Genomic DNA, 23,591 nt, shown 5'->3' on the forward strand with positions numbered 1-23,591 from the left:
TTCCTATTTAAAATAAAGTGTAGGATCTTTTCAAAACAAAAACGGACTAACAACCAAGCACAATGGCCACCAAAGAAATCTCTAGGTGGAATTGACACCATTATCACCAATCATTGGAGCACTGAAAACACTTACAACCTCCATCCAAAGCTGGACGTGTATTAGTGGAGTTAACAAGAGTTACAAAAATATAAAATGCACCAAAGTCTAAAACAATCGATCTAAAGAAAGAGGCTGAATGCATTGGTGATATTGTACAGGTTGGCAGAGGACACTGTGCAGCACAGGTGAAGAGAGCAATCTAAGAAATCTGCACGGCCCCTGACGTATGATTCGCCTGTCCAGCACTGCACTATAGCAACATATAATGATCCTTTGCTCCTCTAAGTGGAGTGACCCAGTGGAGCAGTGCAAGTTCCGGCTGGTCCTACTTCATCTAGATTCTAGAAATGCAAACGAATGGAAATGTGCCGAGTTTATGCATCACATTTTAACGAAGGTTGAAGATTGCTGAACATATGTCTTTTCCAAAGTAATTTACTATGCTGCTCTTGCTAAATGTGGCTGCGCTCTGACAAGCATCGGCCTGTACATCCAAAGCCTTGGTGCATACTGATTCATAGCAGATGGGAAAAAAAACTGCAAAGTGTCTAGCAAAATACATAAAATGCACGTCCCCATAACATCTTTATACACCGGGACGCTGACATACATGCACATCAGTGACCAGAGACTGGCATGCACACCCATGTGAGAAAATCTGAGAAAAATGTGGAATCTCAGCACGAAATGGCATACATTCCCAGCAGAAGACACACAGTAACACACAGGAACACACACAAAGCTGTATATAAAACACACAGAGCTCTGTGCAGACGCCCACACAGACACATTGAAATGCGCCGGCTCACAGCAGTGAAATCATTCTATACAAGTATATAATCCACCCACACACAGTCATGCAGCCTGCAGAACATACAGGTACTGTATAGCGGCACAGGCCATGTATGCATACAGCTGTATATATACTACATACATATACACATCGCACACCTATAGAGTGCACCCACAAAAAATGTGCACACACAAATATACCCGCTGTCCTCCTCATTAATTTATGGATCAATCTGTTCGTTACCATATGCCACTGAATAAATGGGAATCTTGCTGCATGTCGTAATACCATCCTGCAACCCTGCTGTCCAGAACCATCCCCGGTCACGCACAGGTACACATATTCCGAGCGCTGCCAGCTCCAGAGGGCACAATTACACAAGAAGTTACCAAACCCTGATGCAATCAGTCTATCCGAGGACGTAAGACGTACAGTTGGAAATACACAGAGACGCACTTCTTCTGCCATAGGGTGCTACAGGCAGGGGACACACATGTGGGCACACTACACCAAGCTTCTCTCTCACCTCAGGACTCAGCGAATCGTTCAGTTGCCATCAAATTTCATGTTCAAGACCTTGAGTAGGCCCAAGCTGTGGATGATGAACCCCAAACACAAGTGAGGACAGTGCAGGAGGGATGGGGTGAATGGTGAGGGGATGGGGATGCAGAGCAATGTAAGAGTGGGTGCAAAGTGCAGTGCAGGGCATGCAGAGCAGTGTGCAGAGTTGACGAGTGTCGACTCCAGGATGGACAGTCCAACATGAGCAGGGTGTGATGATCTGCAGTGGAAAGTAAGGCACTGCAGGGCATGCAAGGCAGGAAGGTAAAGGCATGCAGGGCAGCGTGGCAATGCAGGGTGCCCGTGCAGTTCATGCAGGTGTGTATGCAGGGTAAGAGGCCTCCACGTTACCCAGCTCCCAGGACCAGCGAGCGCTGCATCCTTCCGTATTCACAGGGATGTCACTGTGAGCGTGGTAACCAGGCAACTGTGCGCACGCCCCCTCCTATCACAGGGACACGCACGGGGGGACCGCTTAACTACTTCACAGCAATGGAGGGGAAAAAAGGAAGAAAATGGTGACGACAAGGAAGGAAATGCAATATAAAATGAAGTAAAGGGAAAAAGATGAGCAACAGGGAGATAGATGAAGGAAAAGAGAGGACGGAGAGAGGCAAGGGGCAAAGGGCGGTGGAAATGGGGAAGAGATGAAGGATGGGGTGGAGGGATGGACAGGTAGAGCGGAAGAGAGGGAGCAAAATAAAGAAGGAAAAAATGAGAGATTTGGAGAAGAGAGTTGAGCTGAGCGAGAAACGTCTCTGTTACTAAGCAACTGTGCGCGTACCCTGTCCTATCACAGGGAGACCTCTTAACTCCTTCCACACAGCGAGAGGAGAGAGACTGCAGGATGCAGAGAGACAGGATGGACGGGATGAGAGGGCAGAGACTGCAGATGGAGAGAGACTGCATGAACAAGATGAATAGGCAGAGACTGCAGATGGAGGGAGACTGCATGGACGAGATAAGAGGGCAGAGACTGCAGATGGAGAGAGACTGCATGGAGGGAGACTGACTGGATGAGATAAGAGGGCAGAGACTGCAGATGGAGAGAGACTGCATGGAGGGAGACTGACTGGATGAGATGAGAGGGCAGAGACTGCAGATGGAGGGAGACTGCATGGAGGGAGACTGACTGGATGAGATGAGAGGGCAGAGACTGCAGATGGAGGGAGACTGACTGGATGAGATGAGAGGGCAGAGACTGCAGATGGAGAGAGACTGCATGGAGGGAGACTGACTGGATGAGATGAGAGGGCAGAGACTGCAGATGAAGGGAGACTGCATAGATAAGATGAGAGGACAGAGACTGTAGATGGAGGGAGACTGCATGGAAGAGATGAGATTGCAGAGACTGCAGATGGAGAGAGACTGCAGGATGCAGAGACAGGATGGAGGGAGATGGGATGAGAGAGCAGAGACTGCAGATGGAGGGTGATAGTATGGACGGGATGAGAGGGCAGAGACTGCAGGATAGCAAGAGACTGCACTGATGGGATCAAAGACATGATAAGAGGGTTGAGAGACTGCAGGATACATAAACATGATGGAGGGAGACTGCACACATGGGATGAGAGGGCTGAGACTACAAGATGCAGAGAGGCAGCATGCACAGGATGAGAGGGCCAAGATATATCTGGCTGCAGAGAAACAAGATGGATAAAGAGTGCATGGATGGGATAAAAGGGCTGAGAGAAAGGATGGAGGGAAACTGCATGGACAGAATGAGATGGTAAAGAATGAAGAAAGACTGCAGGCACTGGATGAGATAGGACAGACTAAATGCACAGGAAAATAGGACAGAAATTGCATGCACAGGATAAGAGAGCAAAGACTGGAAGACTGCATGCACTGAACAACAGAGAGATTGCTGGATGGAGGGAGACTGCATGCACAGGACGAAAAAGACTGATGGAGGAAGACTCAGAGACCCTCTATATAGATATAATCACTGAAAGAATGAATAGAGCCCTCCCTATAGAAATACTCATTATAGGATGTATAGACACCTGTAGGCATTATAGAGCGCTTCATAAAGAACATATAAAGTGCTTCATATGGGATGTATAGCGATCCTATATGGAAAGCATAGAAATCTTATATAGGATGTAATAGACCTCCCTAGGGTAAGTATAGAAATCTTGCTACAGAATGTATGACGACAATATATAAATGAAAAAGAAAATGAGTAGAGACACCTATAGAATATACGGAGACTCCTACAAATTGTATAGAAACTTCTATAGAATGAAACATTTTCCCTATAAAATGTATGGAGACTCCTATAACATGCATAGTGACCTACCTACAGAGGGTATAGAAAACTATCAATAGAATTAATAGACACCACCTATAGAATTAGATCATAATAAAAAGTACAGAGATCTTTATTACAGAAGATATAAAAAAAAATATGAAAAAAATCCCTAAAAAATATATTGAGACCTCTCCCAGTAAAGAATATATGGAGACTACTATATTAACTTTAGAGTGTCCCTATAGAATGTATAAAAACTTTACAGTGTTCCCTATAGAATGTATACATATCATGTATTATAACAGGTAAACAAAAAATAACCTTTAAAAAGATCAAATGTATTAATTTCATTCCTAAAATCCCATAAATAACACAACCTAAAGTGCAAACAAACTATAATACAGTGACTATCACCCAGACTCATTTCCCCCTTCACCAATATCAAAGGGTTGCTCAGGTGACTTATCTGTGGCTTGCAGACATAATCACCATCATCATACATAGCAGCCAATCACCCATCTAATGCATGGTGGGCTATTTTACCTACAAGCCACAGATACGTCCCATGAGGAACCCTTGGATTATTCGTTAAGGGGGAAATGCGTCTTGATAATATCACTGTATTATAGTTTGTTTGAACTTTAGATTGTTATATTTATGGAATTTTAGGAATTAAATTAATCAACTGATATTTTTAAAGGTTATTTTTGTTTATTTTTGTTTTTGTTATAAAATTTCGATTAGACCTGGCTATATTGTTTTATCTGCATACATACATATCATGTACAAAATTACACCTTCCATTAGAAAGTACAGTGATCTTAACTATGGAAAGTATAGAAAATCTTGAGAGACCTCCCTATAAATGTATGTGTATATATAAAGCTTATAGAACGTATGGTGACTCCTATAGAAGAAATATAGTGATTCCTAATTTTTTAGAGACCTTATATACAATTTAAAGAGCTCTCTCAATATAAAGTATAAAAATATTTATTAAAGAATGTACTGTGACACTATATACAATGTAATGAAAATGTATACAGACCCCCTATAGATACCTACAGAATGTACACAAACTGCTAATGGCGTGAGACCCCCCCACCCACATTCCTGTTGGAATGTACAGAGACATGCATATAGAATATGTAGAGTGTTCCCTAAAGAATATATAGATAACATGTACAGAATGAGATTGAAACATTAGAAAGTACAGAGATCTTCGTTGTATACTGTAAAAAAATGCTCTATAGAATGTAAAGAAACTGTATAAAAATCTCTCTACGGAGTGTGTAGACGTAACAAGAGAAAGTATAGGGGGATCTCCCTATAGAGACACTCAATAGAATCATCTGCTATATAGTATAATACAAGGAGACAAACAGAATACATGAAGGCTTACAAAGGTTTACATAAAAACACCTCCCTATAGAATGTACAGATGTTATACAAGTGCATCTCAATAAATTAGAATACAATCAAAAAGTTCATTTATTTCAGTAATTCAAAACAAAAAGGGAAATACATACAGTGCCTACAAGTAGTATTCAACCCCCTGCAGATTTAGCAGGTTTACACATTCGGAATTAACTTGGCATTGTGACATTTGGACTGTAGATCAGCCTGGAAGTGTGAAATGCCCTGCAGCAAAAAAGAATGTTATTTCTTTTTTTTAAATTGAGAAAAGTTTATTCAGAGGGTCATTTATTATTCAACCCCTCAAACCACAAGAATTCTGTTTGGTTCTCCTAAAGTATTAAGAAGTATTTCAGGCACAAAGAACAATGAGCTTCACATGTTTGGATTAATTATCTCTTTTTCCAGCCTTTTCTGACTAATTAAGACCCTCCCCAAACTTGTGAACAGCACTCATACTTGGTCAACATGGGAAAGACAAAGGAGCATTCCAAGGCCATCAGAGACAAGATCGTGGAGGGTCACAAGGCTGGCAAGGGGTAAAAAACCCTTTCTAAGGAGTTGGGCCTACTTGTCTCCACTGTTGGGAGCATCATCCGGAAGTGGAAGGCTTATGGAACTACTGTTAGCCTTCCACGGCTGGACAGCCTTTGAAAGTTTCCACCCGTGCCGAGGCCAGGCTTGTCCGAAGAGTCAAGGCTAACCCAAGGACAACAAGGAAGGAGCATCGAGAAGATCTCATGGCAGTGGGGACATTGGTTTCAGTCAATACCATAAGTAACGTACTCCACCGCAATGGTCTCCGTTCCAGACGAGCCCGTAAGGTACCTTTACTTTCAAAGCGTCATGTCAAGGCTCGTCTACAGTTTGCTCATGATCACTTGGAGGACTCTGAGACAGACTGGTTCAAGGTTCTCTGGTCTGATGAGACCAAGTTCGAGATCTTTGGTGCCAACCACACACATGACGTTTGGAGACTGGATGGCACTGCATACGACCCCAAGAATACCATCCCTACAGTCAAGCATGGTGGTGGCAGCATCATGCTGTGGGGCTGTTTCTCAGCCAAGGGGCCTGGCCATCTGGTCCGCATCCATAGGAAGATGGATACCACGGCCTACCTGGAGATTTTGGCCAAGAACCTCCGCTCCTCCATCAAGGATCTTAAGATGGGTCGTCATTTCATCTTCCAACAAGACAACGACCCAAAGCACACAGCCAAGAAAACCAAGGCCTGGTTCAAGAGGGAAAAAATCAAGGTGTTGCAGTGGCCTAGTCAGTCTCCTGACCTTAACCCAATTGAAAACTTGTGGAAGGAGCTCAAGATTAAAGTCCACATGAGACACCCAAAGAACCTAGATAACTTGGAGAAGATCTGCATGGAGGAGTGGGCCAAGATAACTCCAGAGACCTGTGCCGGCCTGATCAGGTCTTATAAAAGACGATTATTAGCTGTAATTGCAAACAAGGGTTATTCCACAAAATATTAAACCTAGGGGTTGAATAATAATTGACCCACACTTTTATGTTGAAAATTTATTAAAATTTAACTGAGCAACATAACTTGTTGGTTTGTAAGATTTATGCATCTGTTAATAAATCCTGCTCTTGTTTGAAGTGTGCAGGCTCTAACTTATTTGCATCTTATCAAACCTGCTAAATCTGCAGGGGGTTGAAGACTACTTGTAGGCACTGTATATTATATAAAGTCATTACACAGAGTGATCTCTTTCAAGTGTTTATTTCTGTTAATATTTATGGCTTTACAGCCAATTAAAACACAAAAGTCATTATCTCAGAAAATGAGAATAATTACCACAAAACACCTGCAAAGGATTCCTAAGCGTTTAAAATGGTCCTTTAGTCTGGTTCAGTAGGCTGCACAATCATGGGGAAGACTGCTGACTTGACAGATGTCTAGATGGCAATCATTAACACACGCCACAAGGAGGGTAAGCCATAAAAGGTCATTGCTAAAGAAGCTGTCTGTTCATAGAGTGTTGTATACAAGCATATTAATAGACAGTTGAGTGGAAGGAAAAAATGTGGTAGAAAAAGGTGCACAAGCAACTAAGATAGCTGCAGCCTTAATAGCATTGTTAAGAAAAGGCCATTCAAAAATTTGGGGGAGATTCATAAGGAGTGGACTTGTTGCTGGAGTCTGTGCTTCAAGAGCCACCAAACACACACAGACGTATCCAGGACATGGGCTACAAGTGTCACATTCCTTGTCAAGCTACTAATGGCCAATAGACAATGCCAGAAGTGTCTTACCTGGGCCAAGGAGAAAAAGAACTGGACTGTTGCTCAGCGGTCCAAGGTGTTCTTTTCAGATGAATGTACATTTGCATTTCATTTGGAAATCGCGGTCCCAGAGTCTGGAGGAAGAGTAGAGAGGCCACAATCCAAGCTGCTTGAGGTCTAGTGTGAAATCTCCACAATCGGTGATGGTTTGGGGAGCCATGTCTTCTGCTGGTGTAGCTCCATTGTGTTTTGTCAAGACCAAAGTCAGCACAGCCATCTACCAGGAAATTTTACAGCACTTCATGCTTCCCTTGGCTGATTTTTGGAGATGGAAATTTTCATTTTTCAGCAGGACTTGACACATGTGCACACTTCCAAAAGTACTAATACCTGGGTTTAATAACCACAGTATCACTGTGCTTGATTGACCAGCAAACTCTCCTGACCTAAACCCCATAAAGAATCTATGGGGTATTGTCAAGAGGAAGATGAAAGACACCAGACCAAACAATGCAGACAAGCTAAAGGCTGCTATTAAAGCAACCTAGGCTTCCATAACACCTCAGCAGTGCCACAGACTGATCGCCTCCAGGCCACAATGCCACATTGATGCAGTAATTCATGCAAAGGAGCCCCGACCAAGTATTGAGGCATTTACTGTACACACTTTTCAGTAGGCGCCAACATTTCTGAGCGTAAAATTCAGCTGGTCATATATAATATTTTAATTTTCTGAGATAATGACTTTTGGGTTTTCATCGGCTGTAAGCCATAATCCTCAACATTAACACAAATAAACACTTGAAATAGATCACTCTGTAATGACTCTATATAATATATGCATTTCCCTTTTTGCATTGAATTACTGAAATAAATTAACATTTTGATGATATTCTAGTATATTGAGATGTACTTGGAGATTAAATACAAAACAAACACCTACAGAATAAAGTTCTATCTATACAAAATTCAAGGATTACCAATAGAATGTTGAGAGACACCTGTAGAATTGCGACTTATATTCTGGAAAGTGTGCCTTTTACTCCAGGGGCCCAACAATTTGAAAGAAAATGTTCTCCTGCACTATGGGAGCTCTGCTGATATAGGCCGGGTTCACACTTGCATTTTCACATTCTGGTTTTCTCTTACGCTTAAGAAGCAGAAAAACTGAGTCCAACTGATCAACATCAATAACCCATTAACTTAAATAGTTGGTGGACATGGTCAGTTTGTGCTTTGTTCAGTCTGTAAGTTTAAATGGGAATGAGTTCAGATTGGTGGACTTTTGTTTTCGTGAATAAAAATAAAACAACAAAAACCGAAACTGACCAAACGGATACATTACTGTTGTTTTTTTTAACATTGAAGTATATGGCAAACAGATGTAGATGGAAGCCTTTGCATCAATATACATATATACAGCAGGTTATGCTTTTTTTTTTTTTTTTTAAGAAAAAATGGATATTAAAATGATCAGAAAGAAACAAAAAACAAATTCTAGGGTGAACCATGTCTTTGTTGTGTGTCTGCCCACAAGATTGGTTATTGTTTCCAATAAGAACAAACAAAGGAGTGAGTGCAGCTCTAGAGTATAATAGATGTATCTCGGGATCAGTATAGGATAAGTAATGTAATGTATGTACACAGTGACTGCACGAGCAGAATAGTGAGTGCAGCTCTGGAGTATAATACAGGAGGTGACTCAGGATCAGTAATGTAATGTATGTACACAGTGACTGCACGAGCAGAATAGTGAGTGCAGCTCTGGAGTATAATACAGGATGTGACTCAGGATCAGTACAGGATAAGTAATGTAATGTATGAAATTAGTTAGTCCACAAGCAGAATAGTGAGTGCAGCTTTGGGGTATAATACAGGAGGTAGCTCAGAATCAGTAGAGTAAAAATATTTTAATGTATGTACACAGTGACTGCACCAGCAGAATGAGTGCAGCTTACAGAGACATTCAGGTTGACCACTTAAGTTTTAACATCTAAACAAGGAGCTTACTTTGTGAGAAGAGTTGAAGAAAATCAAGTTCACTATATTTGAATAAAGAAGTTTAAAGATAAATCACGCGTAAGGCTATGTGCGCACGTTGCGTAAATACATGCAGTTACGCTGCGCTTTGTAGCGCAGCGTAACTGCATGCGTCCTGCGTCCCCTGCACAGTCTATGGAGATTGTGCAGGGGGCGTGCGCACGTGGCGTTTAAGAGCGCAGCGCTTCGGCTACTGCCGAAGCGCTGCGTAAAAAGAAGTGACATGTCACTTCTTTCCTGCGCTTTGCCGGCAGCCCCTGCTCTGTCTATGGGAGGAGCTGCAGGCAGAGCGCATGGAATCGGCTTTCACTACGGACATTTCTGCAGCGATTTAAAGCGCACATGTGCTCTTCAGATCGCTGCAGAAATTTCTGCAGTGACTGTACGCAACGTGCGCACATAGCCTAAGGCTATGTGCGCACGTTGCGTACTAGCCCTGCAGATATTTCTGCAGCGATCTGAAGAGCACATGTGCGCTTTAGATCGCTGCAGAAATGTCCGTAGTGAGCGCCGATTCCATGCGCTCTGCCTGCAGCTCCTCCCATAGACAGAGCAGGGGCTGCCGGCAAAGCGCAGGAAAGAAGTGACATGTCACTTCTTTTTACGCAGCGCTTTGGCAGGACGCATGCAGTTACGCTGCGCTACAAAGCGCAGCGTAACTGCATGTTTTTACGCAACGTGCGCACATAGCCTAAGAGTTTCCAGTGACACAATGCAGAACTGCATAAACTGCAGAGGAAAAGCATGAATGGGCGTCTTCTACCAAGGAATCTTCTCCTAAAGCCCATGCATAAAAAGACTGCCTACAATTTGCAAGGCCCCATGCTAAAAAATATGGAGACTACATGGACTCTATACTCTGGAGTGATAAGACCAAGATAAATGTTTTTGGAACTGATGGTGAAGCAATCATTTTGAAGAAATGATATTTCGTTGCAAACATGAGGATTACAAAGAACAAATCCCTGGTGCCTACAGTAAAATCTGGTGGTGTGGGTGTCCTTATGTGGAAGCTGTATGAACGCAGCTTGTGTCAGGGGACTACCTTTCATTGATGGTATCATGAATTTCACAGATGTACTGTTGTATTTTGAAGGAAAAGATGCCGCCATTACTCCATGCCCTTGGTAGACAATCACTTTTCCAAAATAACAATTATCCAAAACACATATCTGTTGCATTTCTGAAGAAGACCAGGATGAAAGTGATTCAGTGGTCAAGTATCTCCTGATCTGAACCCAACTGAAATCTGAAGACACGCGTTTTCATCACTCTCCATCCAGCATCCGGGCTCTAAAAAGAGATCATATTTGAGGAATGGAAAAAGATAGATTTTGCAATAGGTCCCCAACTTGTTCATTCCAGCCTATAAAACTTGGTGCTGTCCTAGTATTTTGTATGACATCCATGATTTTTATGTGGGGTAAAGTCATTTTTTGCATCAACTAATTTGAATAAAACTGAACATTTTATAATGAACGTTCCATTATTAACCTTACTGTCATTTTATGGTGTAAAAAGATGTTCCATAAAACTCAGTCTTGTCAAAAGTTTGGAAAATGTTTTTGTGTTAGTGAGATATTGATTAAAATATTACTTTTCAAAGGGGATGTACTCATTTATGCTGCGCACTGTACAAATATATAGCTGGCAAAATACTCAAATAGTTTGAAGACTGAAGTCCTGAAATGTTTAGTGCACGTCTGTATTCTCAAGTTGATAGTAGGAAGATTTACAAATGACTGGATTAATATTTATGAGGCCTTCAGGTAGTGGGAATAAGCATATATTAAAACATCTTCTTACAGCCTGTAGATTGTAATTGATAAATACCAATTCCAAAATAAAAGTCCCAACCAAAAACCCTAACCCTCCAAACCTTCTATAATAGACCGTGTCAGACGGGGAACCTTGAAACCAGGAGGAGAAATAATCCTGAGGGTATAAACTTCAGTTTGCTCATTGTGCACAGTAGATTACTTATCTTCTACTGATCTTGAGCTAATGATCATCCTGTTTTAGGCTATGTGCGCACGTTGCGTTGTTTTGACGCTGCATTTTTGGCCGCTAAAAACGCACAAAAACGCACCCGCGTCGAAAAAACGCATAAAAAAAGCATACGTTTTTGCCGCGATTTGGTGCGTTTTTGGCTGCGTTTTTGATCTCTGCGTTTTGCTGCGTTTTTCAAATGCATTGCATGGGCGGAAAACGCAGAAAAACGCAGGAAAGAACTGACATGTCCATTTTTTTTTTTAACTCAAAAACGCAGGTAAAAAAAACAGATGTGTGCGGACAGTAAAAATGAAAACTCATAGACTTTGCTGGGGAAGCAAAGTCCTGCAGTTTTGAGGCCAAAACCGCACCCGAAAAACGCGCAAAAACGCAGCGAAAAACGCACTGTGCGCACATAGCCTTACACTCCAGAGCTGCACTCACTATTCTGCTGGTGTAGTCAATGTGTATAAACATTACATTACTTACCCTGTTCTGATCCTGAGTTATATCCTGCATTATACTCCAGAGCTGCACTAAATATTCTGCTGGTGGAGTCACTGTATACATACATTACATTACTGAACCTGTACTGATCCTGAGTTACCTCCTGTATAATACTCCAGAGCTGCACTCACTATTCTGCTGGTGTAGTCAATGTGTATAAACATTACATTACTTACCCTGTTCTGTCCTGAGTTATATTTCACAGCTGCACTAAATATTCTGCTGGTGGAGTCACTGTATACATAGATTACTGATCCGGAGTTTCATCCTGTATTATACTCCAGAGCTGCACTCACTATTCTGTTGGTGCACTCACTGTGTACATACATTACTTACCTCATACTGATCCTGAGTTATACACTGTGTGCAGAATTATTAAGCAAATGAGTATTTTGATCTTATGATACTTTTTATACATGTCATCCTACTCCAAGCTGTATAGGCTGAGAGCCAACTACCAATTAAGTAAATCAGGTGATGTGCATCTCTGTAATGAGGAGGGGTGCGGTGTAATGACATCAACACCCTATATAAGGGGGGCTTAATTATTAGGCAACTTCCTTTCCTTTGGCAAAATGGGTCAGAAGACAGATTTGACAGGCTCTGAAAAGTCCACAATTGTGAGCTGTCTTGCAGAGGGATGCAGCAGTCTTGAAATTGCCAAACTTTTGAAGCGTGATCACCGGACAATGAAGCGTTTCACGGCATATAGCCAACAGGGTCGCAAGAAGCGTGTTGGTCAAAAAAGGCGCAAAATAACTGCCCATGAATTGAGGAAAATCAAGCGTGAAGCTGCCAAGATGCCATTTGCCACCAGTTTGGCCATATTTCAGAGCTGCAACGTTACTGGAGTATCAAAAAGCACAAGGTGTGCCATACTCAGGGACAGGCCAAGGTAAGGAAGGCTGAAAACCACCACCTCTGAACAAGAAACATGAGATAAAACCTCAAGACTGGGCCAAGAAATATCTTAAGACTGATATTTCAAAGGTTTTATGGAGTGATGAAATGAGAGTGACTCTTGATGGGCAGATGGATGGGCCCGAGTCTGATCAGTAAAGGGCAGAGAGCTCCGACTCAGACGCCAGCAAGGTGGAGGTGGGGACTGGTATGGGCTGGGGTCAGCAAAGATCAACTTGTGGGACCTTTTCGGGTTGAGGATGGAGTGAAGCTCAGCTCCCAGACCTACTGCCAGTTTCTGGAAGACAACTTCTTCAAGCAGTGGTACAGGAAGAAGTCGCTATCGTTCAAGAAAAACATGATTTTCATGCAGGACAATGCTCCATCACATGCATCCAACTACTCCACAGCGTGGCTGGCCAATAAAGGTCGAAAAGATGAAAAAATAATGACATGGCCCCCTTGTTCACCTGGTCTGAACCCCATAGAGAACCTGTGGTCCCTCATAAAATGTGAGATCTACAGGGAAGGAAAAGAGTCCACATCTCGGAGCAGTGTCTGGAGGCTGTGGTGGCTTCTTGTTTTTTATTAAGTTGCCTAATAATTCTGCACAGTAATAGTTACCTGCAAAAACAGATATCTTCCTAAGATAGCCAAATCTAAAAAAAAAAACACTCCAACTTCTAAAAATATTAACCTTTGATATTTATGAGTCTTTTGGGCTGATTGAGAACATAGTTGTTGATCAATAATAAAAAAAATCCTCTAAAATACAACTTTCTTAATAATTCTGCACACGGTGTATATCTTCTATTATACTGCAGAGCTGCACTCACTAATCTGCTGGTGGAGTTACTGTGTACATACATTACTTATCTTTTACTGATCTTCAGCTACATCCGGTATTAGGCTATGTGCGCACGTTGCGTAAAAACATGCAGTTACGCTGCGCTTTGTAGCGCAGCGTAACTACATGCGTCCTGCGGCCCCTGCACAGTCTATGGAGATTGTGCAGGGGCCGTGCGCACGTGGCGTCTAAGAGCGCAGCGCTTCGGCTACTGCCGAAGCGCTGCGCAAAAAGAAGTGACATGTCACTTCTTTCCTGCGCTTTGCCGGCAGCTCCTGCTCTGTCTATGGCAGGAGCTGCAGGCAGAGCGCATGGAATCGGCGCTCACTACGGACATTTCTGCAGCGATCTAAAGCGCACATGTGCTCTTCAGATCGCTGCAGAAATATCTGCAGGGCTAGTACGCAACGTGCGCACATAGCCTTAGGCGTTTTTTGATGCATTCTTTGGTGCAGTTTTGGCACAAAACTGCAAGCAAATCCTTATGCCAGCAAAGTCAATGAGAAACCTGAAGTGTGCTGCACGTGTTGAGGTTTTTTTTCCTTGCAGATGTAGTGGAGAAAATATTCTGCAGTATGTCAATGCTTTCGTTTTTCACCATTGAAAGCAATAAAAAAAAGCATGCAAAAAAAACCAGACATTTCTGCAACTAAATACCCAATGTGCGCGCATACCCTTACACTCCAGAGCTGCCCCCATTATTCTGCTGGTGGATTTACTGTGTACATACATTACATTTTTTATCATGTACTGATCCTGAGTTACATCCAATAGTATCCTCCAGAACCACACTCACTACTATTCTGCTGGTGCAGACACTGTGTACATACATTAGATTACTTATCATGTACTGATCCCGAGTTACATCCTTTATTATAGTCCAGAGCTGCACTCACTATTCTGCTGGTGGAATGACTATGTTCATACTTTACATTACTTCTCCTATGCTGATCTGGAGCTACCTCCTGTATTATACCTCAGAGCTGCATTCACTATTCTGCTGGTAGAGTCACTATTTACAAACATTACTTCTACTGATCTTGAACTATATCTTGTATAGCACTCCAGAGCTGCACTCACTATTCTGCTGGTGGAATGACTGTGTTCATACTTTACATTACTTCTCCTATGCTGATCTGGACCTACCTCCTGTATTATACCTCAGAGCTGCATTCACTATTCTGCTGGTAGAGTCACTATTTACAAACATTACTTCTACTGATCTTGAACTATATCTTGTATAGCACTCCAGAGCTGCACTCACTATTCTAATTGGTTGAGTCAATATACATACATTACTTATCTTCCACTGATCTTCAGCTACATTCTATATTACACTTCACAGCTGCACTCACTATTCTGCTGGTGCAGTCACTGTGCACATACATTACATTACTGATCCTGAGTTACATCTTGTATTATACTCCAGAGCTGCACTCACTATTCTGCTGGTGCAGTCACTGTGTACATACATTACATTACTGATCCTGAGTTACCTCCTGTATTATACTCCAGAGCTGCACTCACTATTCTGCTGGTACAGTCACTGTGTACATATATTACATTACTGATCCTGAGTTACATCTTGTATTATACTCCAGAGCTGCACTCACTATTCTGCTGGTGCAGTCACTGTGTACATACATTACATTACTGATCCTGAGTTACCTCCTGTATTATACTCCAGAGCTGCACTCACTATTCTGCTGGTGCAGTCACTGTGTACATACATTACTGATCCTGAGTTACTTCATGTATTCTTCTCCAGAGCTTAATTCTCTCGATAGAAGCCCCAGGTTATACATTCAATGACACAGGCAGTAATGTGTGCAGTTGATGTTCTTCACAGGAGCTATGTAATTTCATTGGTGACAGCCCAGTCCTCGGCAATATGACACAGAGGGAAGTGACAGTAAGTTCTCATCAGTAAGTAATGCTCATCATCCTGTAAACTGCTGCAGGATCAAATGAGTTAAATGAAATCCTATTTACCTTCTCAGGTAATTACATTTTAATGATGTGATCCTATAGAAAGACAATGGCAGCGTGCATTATTTATGGCCAGTACAAAGTCACCGGCCTTTCCTTCGCTGTTCTGCTTCCTGCATCATAGACATGCAGAACCTTACACATCGCTATTGGTTTAATTAGCGTGCTGTGCCTCTGCTGTTCTCTCTGGTATCCTGGGACTTGTAGTCTTACAGGGAAAAACAATGAAAACCAAAAGCAACAATGTCCTAAATTCTGAACTTTTCTACACGATCTTAAGGGTGCTTTACACGTTGCGACATCGCTAACGATATATCGTCGGGGTCACGGTGTTTGTGACGCACATCCGGCGTCGTTAGCAACATCGCAGCGTGTGACAGCTAGGAGCGACGATCAACGATCGCAAAAACGTCAAAAATCGTTGATCGTTGACACATCGCTCCTTTTCATAATATCATTGGTGGCGCATGCCGCTGGTTGTTCGTCGTTCCTGCGGCAGCACACATCGCTATGTGTGACACCGCAGGAACGACGAACATCTCCTTACCTGCATCCACTGGCAATGAGGAAGGAAGGAAGTGGGCGGGATATTCCGCCTGCTCATCTCCGCCCCTCCGCTTCTATTGGATGGCTGCCGTGTGACGCCGCACGAACCGCCCCCTTAGAAAGGAGGCAGTTCGCCGGCCACAGCAACGTCGCAGGGAAGGTAAGTCCGTGTCACAGGTGTAAGCAATGTTGTGCGCCACGGGCAGCTATTTGTCCGTGTCGCACAACCGACGGGGGTGGGTACTCTTGCTAGCGATATCGATAGCGATATTGCAGCGTGTAAAGCCCGCTTTATGGAAGCCTAGGTTGCTTTAATAGCAGCCTTTAGCTTGTGTGCATTGTTTGGTCTGGTGTCTCTCATCTTCCTCTTGACAATACCCCATAGATTCTTTATGGGGTTTAGGTCAGGAGAGTTTGCTGGTCAATCAAGCACAGTGATACTGTGGTTATTAAACCCAGGTATTGGTACTTTTGGCAGTGTGCACATGTGTCAAGTCCTGCTGAAAAATGAAAATTTCCATCTCCAAAAAGCTCATCAGCCAAGGGAAGCATGAAGTGCTGTAAAATTTCCTGGTAGACGGCTGCGCTGACTTTGGTCTTGCCAGTGCAAATCAGCCACCTCGTAATGTCTTATAATCTATCCAGCGAATGGTATACATCATATGTAAACAAGTTGGTTTGCGAGTCGGGTTCCCATGTGTAAACCTAGTAATGCAAAAAAAAAATTCAGCACTCAGAGGTAAGTAGGAAAAAGAGATTATTTATTCATGGAATCTAGAGTCTTTCAAAACAATTAATGTTTCGGCCCTGAATCCGGACCTTCATCAGAAAAGTGCAGATTGCTGTAGGGGGTAGTGAACAGTGCTTTGAGTATAGCGCTATAGTAAATGTGAGAACCGTCGCTGGTGGGGTTCTCTGTTTTTCACGGCATACTAGAGATGAGAGAACTTGTGGTTCGATGTTTGGGTTCAGAAACTGATTTCTAAAAAAACAAAGTTTGGGTTTGAAGTTCAAGTGAGATACGATTGCAAACCACTCAAGCGAGCAACGCTGTGCTTGGGTATGATTGATGCTCAGCCCTGTGCGAGCCACGTGCAATGTTTTAACGGCTCACATTTGGGGTAAAATCAGCGTGATCAGGTGCAATTTGCACACACAAACAAAAATAAAATATTGAAAAACTCCACCCAGCTGCCCCTTGAAGTGTTCTGCTCATGGCTGTCAGCATGTGGATGGAGCCACAAACTGCCCAATTACTGACTTCCATTGAGGTTCGGTTCAAGTCAGGGTCACAAACCGAAGGTTTTAATGTGCCTGCTGAACCGACCCTCCAAAGGTTTGATCATCTCTACTGCATACCCCTGAGTGCTGAGTTTTTTTGCATTATTATACTCTTATCAGCATTCAAATTGCTTGATCCAGCTTAACAAACCAGCCCAGTGGTCACATAGACCCCCAACCGGCACAGTATATCCATAAGAGGAAGTTCACACTCGTGCATGGAATTGAGGGCGGCTACCGGACATTTTGACACATGTTCGATAATGCACCTTCATATAGCATGTACCTTTGAAATACTGAATTGATCAATATCTAATCTATAAAATGTCACAATAAAAAATAATAAAGAAGCACTCCCATGACCATGTTTGTTCATTAAACCTGTGTATATTGAGCATGTAATATGAGTGTATCAATATACTGACCTACCGCTGCTTTATTCCAGGGAAGTTTGCTCATTCCTCTTCTCAGTGAAGTCACCGCAATTCAGTCTATTGGGTCACTCTATGTTCTATACGTGAGCCGGAAGTCTTTTTTACAGCCTGAAGGCCACTTTACACGCTGCGATATCGTTACCGATATCGCTAGCGTGCGTACTTGCACCCATCGGTTGTGCGACACAGGCAAATCGCTGCCTGTGGCGCACAACATCGCTCAGGACCGTCACACTACTTAGCTGCCTAGCAACGTCGCTGTGACCGGCGAACCGCCTCCTTTCTAAGGGAAAGAGTAAACGCTATACTTCGACTGGAGAGAGGAGTATACCTTAAAAGAAATGCATTGAAAAAGTTCTATAAGATCTGGGGGGCATGGTTGGATACCCCAGGCCTTCCCTCCTCGGCGTTACTGCAGGACAGTGCGAGCGACCAGGTCCTTCTCCTTCTGACCGGTTAACAAATTTCCTCAAATAGGGTGATATGCGTACTGCTGGAAGGTGTGTGCATGTATATGTGTGTGCATGTATATGTGTGTGCATGTATATGTGTGTGCGTGCGTGCGTGCGTGTATGTATATGTGTGTGCATGTATATGTGTGTGCGTGCGTGCGTGCGTGTATGTATATGTGTGTGCATGTATATGTGTGTGCGTGTGCGTGTATGTACAATATATACATTATATATATATCAATGTCATAATGATGCTGGGTAAGCTATACTATGGAGAATATATTGGGAAATAATATGCACTTTGAGACCCATATTGAAATGAGACGTGGACTGCGGGTGCATTGTTTATTATGTTATTTGTGTGTTTTTTCCCCTTTCTGTGATATTTCTATGGGGGGAATTTATTTTATGTGTTGTATAATTTTGCTGTTAAATAAAAATGAACCTGATTTAAAAAAAAAAGGGGGCGGTTCGTTCGGCGTCACAGCGACATCACTAAGCGGCTGTCCAATAGAAGCGGAGGGGCGGAGATGAGCGGGATGAACATCCCGCCCACCTACTTCCTTCCTCATTGCGGGCGGGACGCAGGTAAGGAGAGCTTCCTCGTTCCTACGGTGTCACACGTAGCGATGTGTGTTGGCGCAGGAACGACGAACTACATAGTTACTGCAGCAGCAACGACAATCGAGATTAGGGGGGGATGTCACCGAGTAGCGATTTTGAACGTTTTTGCAATGATTCAAAATCGCTAATAGGTGTCACACGCAACGACATCGCTAATGCGGCCGGATGTGCGTCACAAAATCCGTGACCCCAACGAGATCGCTTTAGTGATGTTGTAGCGTGTAAAGCCACCTTAAGCCTGTAGAGCCTCGTTCTGACACTCCATAGGTTTACAATGTAAAATCCACTTCTGAGTCACGCAGAGCGCAGCATGATCCGGAGACTCTGAAGAGCGGTGACGTCACTAAGAAGAGGAGCAGGAATTGCACTGGACACCGAAGAACAGCAGTGGGTTAGTATAATAATACACTCACACTTAATGAAAATAATAATAATAATAATGGGAGTGTTTCTTTAACACTAGAACTACTGGACTCGTGACACCTATATAGAAATACATAGTGCAAAGTAGTCAAAATGACTACCTCAGTAGTTCTAGTGCTAAAGGTCTTGTCTCCTTTGGAGGCTTCTTTTTAAATGCCATAGTGGAAATCACAAGATCAGGATCTTCTGTCTGGAATATTAGACAGGACCAGGGGCGTAACGATCGCGGGTCGCAGAGGTCGCCACTGCGACCGGGCCCGCAGGGTTATAGGGGCCCGGCAGCCGCTCTGCAGAGCCGGCTTCTGGGCCCCTATGTGTAGTGCCACTATGTACTGGCCGACTGCGCGACCGTTAGGGGACCGGCCTGTGAGTCAGGGGGGCCCAGTGTCTGCAGGGGGCAGAGGGGCCCCTGACCTGGAGAGGCCCACCAGGCGTTCCTGACCTGCTGCAGAGGAGATGTGCTCCTGCACGGCAGACGGAAACCATCCCTACCAGGACCTGCGATGACGTCACGCCCATGTGACTGTGTGGGAGGAGACACAGGAGGCCGGGGAGAAAGCAGGAGAAGATATTTCGAACACATGAGTGGTAATGAGAAAAGAGGGGACATGAGGGGGGGGGGTGCAGGGTGAGTGGGATATGAGGGCTGCAGACTGTGACAGAAGCATGTGAAGGGTGCAGAGTGTTTGAGAGGGGTAAGTTGGGGTACGGGCAGGGTGAGATATGTGGGTCAGGGTGTGTGTGTGATATGGGGGTGCAGGCTGTATAGGGAGCAGGGTGTGTGACATATGGGGGCAGGGGCATAACTACCGCAGTCGCAGGGGTCAGAAGGAGCTGAGAGGTACTTGTTTTTTTATTTTGCTGGCTGCATGACACATATAGGCCCGGGGAAGCTGCCTGCATGATACAGGGAGGCCCTGGTGGGGCTGGCTGGCAGGCTACATTACACATAGAAGCCCTGGGGGCTGGCTGCATGACACATGGAGGCCCTGGGGGGAGCTGGCTGCATGACACATGGAGGCCCTGGGGGGGCTGGCTGCATGACACATGGAGGCCCTGGGGGGGCTGACTGCATGACACATGGAGGCCCTGGGGGGGCTGGCTGCATGACACCTGGGGGCCCTGGGGGGGCTGGCTGCATGACACCTGGGGGGGGCTGGCTGCATGACACATGGAGGCCCTGGGGGGGCTGGCTGCATGACACATGGAGGTCCTGGGGGCTGGCTGCATGACACATGGAGGCCCTGGGGGGGCTGGCTGCATGACACATGGAGGCCCTGGGGGCTGGCTGCATGACACATGGAGGCCCTGGGGGGGGCTGGCTGCATGATACATGGAGGCCCTGGGGGGGATGGCTGCATGACACATGGAGGCCCTGGGGGGGATGGCTGCATGACACATGGAGGCCCTGGGGGGGATGGCTGCATGACACATGGAGGCCCTGGGGGGGGCTGGCTGCATGACACATGGAGGCCCTGGGGGGCCGGCTGCATGACACATGGAGGTCCTGGGGAAGCTGGCTGCATGACACATGGAAGCCCTGGGGGGGCTGGCTGCATGACACATGGAGACCATGGGGGGGCTGGCTGCATGACACATAGAGGCCCTGGGGGGGCTGGCTGCATGACACATGGAGACCCTGGGGGGGCTGGCTGCATGACACATGGAGGCCCTGGGGGGGCTGGCTGCATGACACATGGAGGCCCTGGGGGGGCTGGCTGCATGACACATGGAGGTCCTGGGGGCTGGCTGCATGACACATGGAGGCCCTGGGGGGGCTGGCTGCATGACACATGGAGGCCCTGGGGGGGCTGGCTGCATGACACATGGAGGCCCTGGGGGGGCTGGCTGCATGAAACATGGAGGCCCTGGGGGCTGGCTGCATGACACATGGAGGCCCTGTGGGGGGGGGCTGGCTGCATGACACCTGGGGGGGGGCTGGCTGCATGACACATGGAGGCCCTGGGGGGGCTGGCTGCATGACACATGGAGGCCCTGGGGGGGCTGGCTGCATGAAACATGGAGGCCCTGGGGGCTGGCTGCATGACACATGGAGGCCCTGTGGGGGGGGGCTGGCTGCATGACACCTGGGGGGGGGCTGGCTGCATGACACATGGAGGCCCTGGGGGGGCTGGCTGCATGACACATGGAGGCCCTGGGGGGGCTGGCTGCATGACACATGGAGACCCTGGGGGGGCTGGCTGCATGACACATAGAGGCCCTGGGGGGGGCTGGCTGCATGACACATGGAGACCCTGGGGGGGCTGGCTGCATGACACATGGAGACCCTGGGGGGGCTGGCTGCATGACACATAGAGGCCCTGGGGGGGGCTGGCTGCATGATGCATAGAGGCCCTGGGGGGGGCTGGCTGCATGACACATATAGGCCCGGGGGAAGCTGGCTGCATTACACATGGAGGCCCTGGTGGGGCTGGCTGCATGACACCTGGTGGGGCTGGCTGCATGACACATGGAGGCCCTGGTGGGACTGGCTGCATAATACATGGAGGCCTGGGGGTGCTGGCTGCATGATACATGAAGGTCTATGGGACTGAATAATAAACATGAAGGACACCTTACACATATACTATAGCAGCACATTATACATGGAGGTCTATGGGGCTGCATTATAATACATATAGGACTATGGGGGCTACATTATAATATATGGAGGACTATGGAGGCTACCTTACACATGGTCTGTGGGGGTGCATTATAAAGCATGGGGGACTGTGGTGCAGTATAAAATATGGAGAACTATGGGAAATGCATTATAATACATGGAGGACTATGGGAAATGCATTATAATACATGGAGGACTATGGGGGTGCATTCTAATATATAAAGGGTTATGTGGGACCCTTTATACTATATGGAAGGCTATGTGGGGGCCATTATAGTATTTGGAGAACTATATATGAGGGAGGAAAAAGATACAAGTATGGGATGGGAATGTTTTGTGCTGAGGGAAAAGGGCTCTTTCCCATGCTCTGCTATACATCTCTCAGCACCCAGCTTTCCCATGCTCTGCTATACATCTCTCAGCACCCAGCTTTCCCATGCTCTGCTATACATCTCTCAGCACCCAGCTTTCCCATGATGCTCTGCTATACATCTCTCAGCACCCAGCTTTCCCATGCTCTGCTATACATCTCTCAGCACCCAGCTTTCCCATGCTCTGCTATACATCTCTCAGCACCCAGCTTTCCCATGCTCTGCTATACATCTCTCAGCACCCAGCTTTCCCATGATGCTCTGCTATACATCTCTCAGCACCCGGCTTTCCCATGATCTGCTATACATCTCTCAGCACCCAGCTTTCCCATGCTCTGATATGGGAAAGCTGGGTGCTGAGGGAAAGATGTATGACAGAGCATGGGAAAGCAGGGTGCTGATAGAGGGATTTTAGATCATGGGAAACCTGGGTGCTGTGGGTAAAAGCCAAGTGTCAGCATCATTATCCCGTACCCTAAGTGTTGTGTACATGGAGGGGGGCCATGTTTGCAAGTTTGCACCAGGGCCCATCAAACTCTAGTTACGCCACTGGACAGGACCCCCCTCCTCCCAAAAAGAAAACTGACTGAAAGAGAAGAAAGTAGAATGGTATACTCCAGATCTACACCCAAAACAATACTGGTATTAATGGATGCATGGCATGGGCACAAAAAGCCCTACTGGACCATACCAAGTATTGGTGCCTTCCAATTGAATACCTGGACACCATGATCCCGTGCACCTGAGTGAAAGGATGATTGATTATAAATGAAGTAATAAAATATTAAACAGAATAGATTATGAAAAGACAAGGGTGGACTCGACTAGGAAGATGGAGTGCAAGTGGAGTGATCAGTAATGCCAATCAATTCTAATTATAGAGCAAGTAATCTTATTAAGACTATTTATTATTTGTATCTAAATGGTCCCCATCGGGTCACAGTTTTTACATTATTATTATTATTATTATTATTATTATAGCGCCATTTATTCCATGGCGCTTTACATGTGAAAGGGGTATACATAATAGGGACAAGTAGAATAATCATAAACAGTACAAGGCACAGACAGGTACAGGAGGAGAGAAGACCCTGCCCATAAATCAATAGTACAAGCCAATATAAGAATCTGTGTAATATATCTTAGAGAAACATGCTCTCTAACCTCCTCAATAGAACTCTCTTTTCTAGTA

General features: G+C 45.0%; 1 protein-coding gene across 16 annotated transcripts in view; it reads right to left on the reverse strand.

Annotated features, from left to right (window-relative positions):
• SYNGAP1 (synaptic Ras GTPase activating protein 1) overlaps window positions 1-23,591 on the reverse strand; it is a 319,394-nt gene that overhangs the window by 110,360 nt on the left and 185,443 nt on the right. The window contains exons 1-2 of one of the 16 annotated variants that reach the window (XM_075323180.1): window positions 1,808-2,160; window positions 1,422-1,487 (exon numbers count right to left, since the gene is read on the reverse strand). The exons of 14 other annotated variants lie outside the window; for them this stretch is intronic. The gene's annotated coding sequence lies outside the window, so the exon portion shown is untranslated. Of the gene's footprint in view, window positions 1-1,421; window positions 1,488-1,807; window positions 2,161-23,591 lie in introns of those variants that run through there. One more of the 16 variants, XM_075323181.1, reaches the window with a different exon arrangement.

The sequence above is a fragment of the Anomaloglossus baeobatrachus genome, chromosome 9 (assembly GCF_048569485.1).
Source record: "Anomaloglossus baeobatrachus isolate aAnoBae1 chromosome 9, aAnoBae1.hap1, whole genome shotgun sequence".
Classification (NCBI taxonomy): domain Eukaryota; kingdom Metazoa; phylum Chordata; class Amphibia; order Anura; family Aromobatidae; genus Anomaloglossus; species Anomaloglossus baeobatrachus.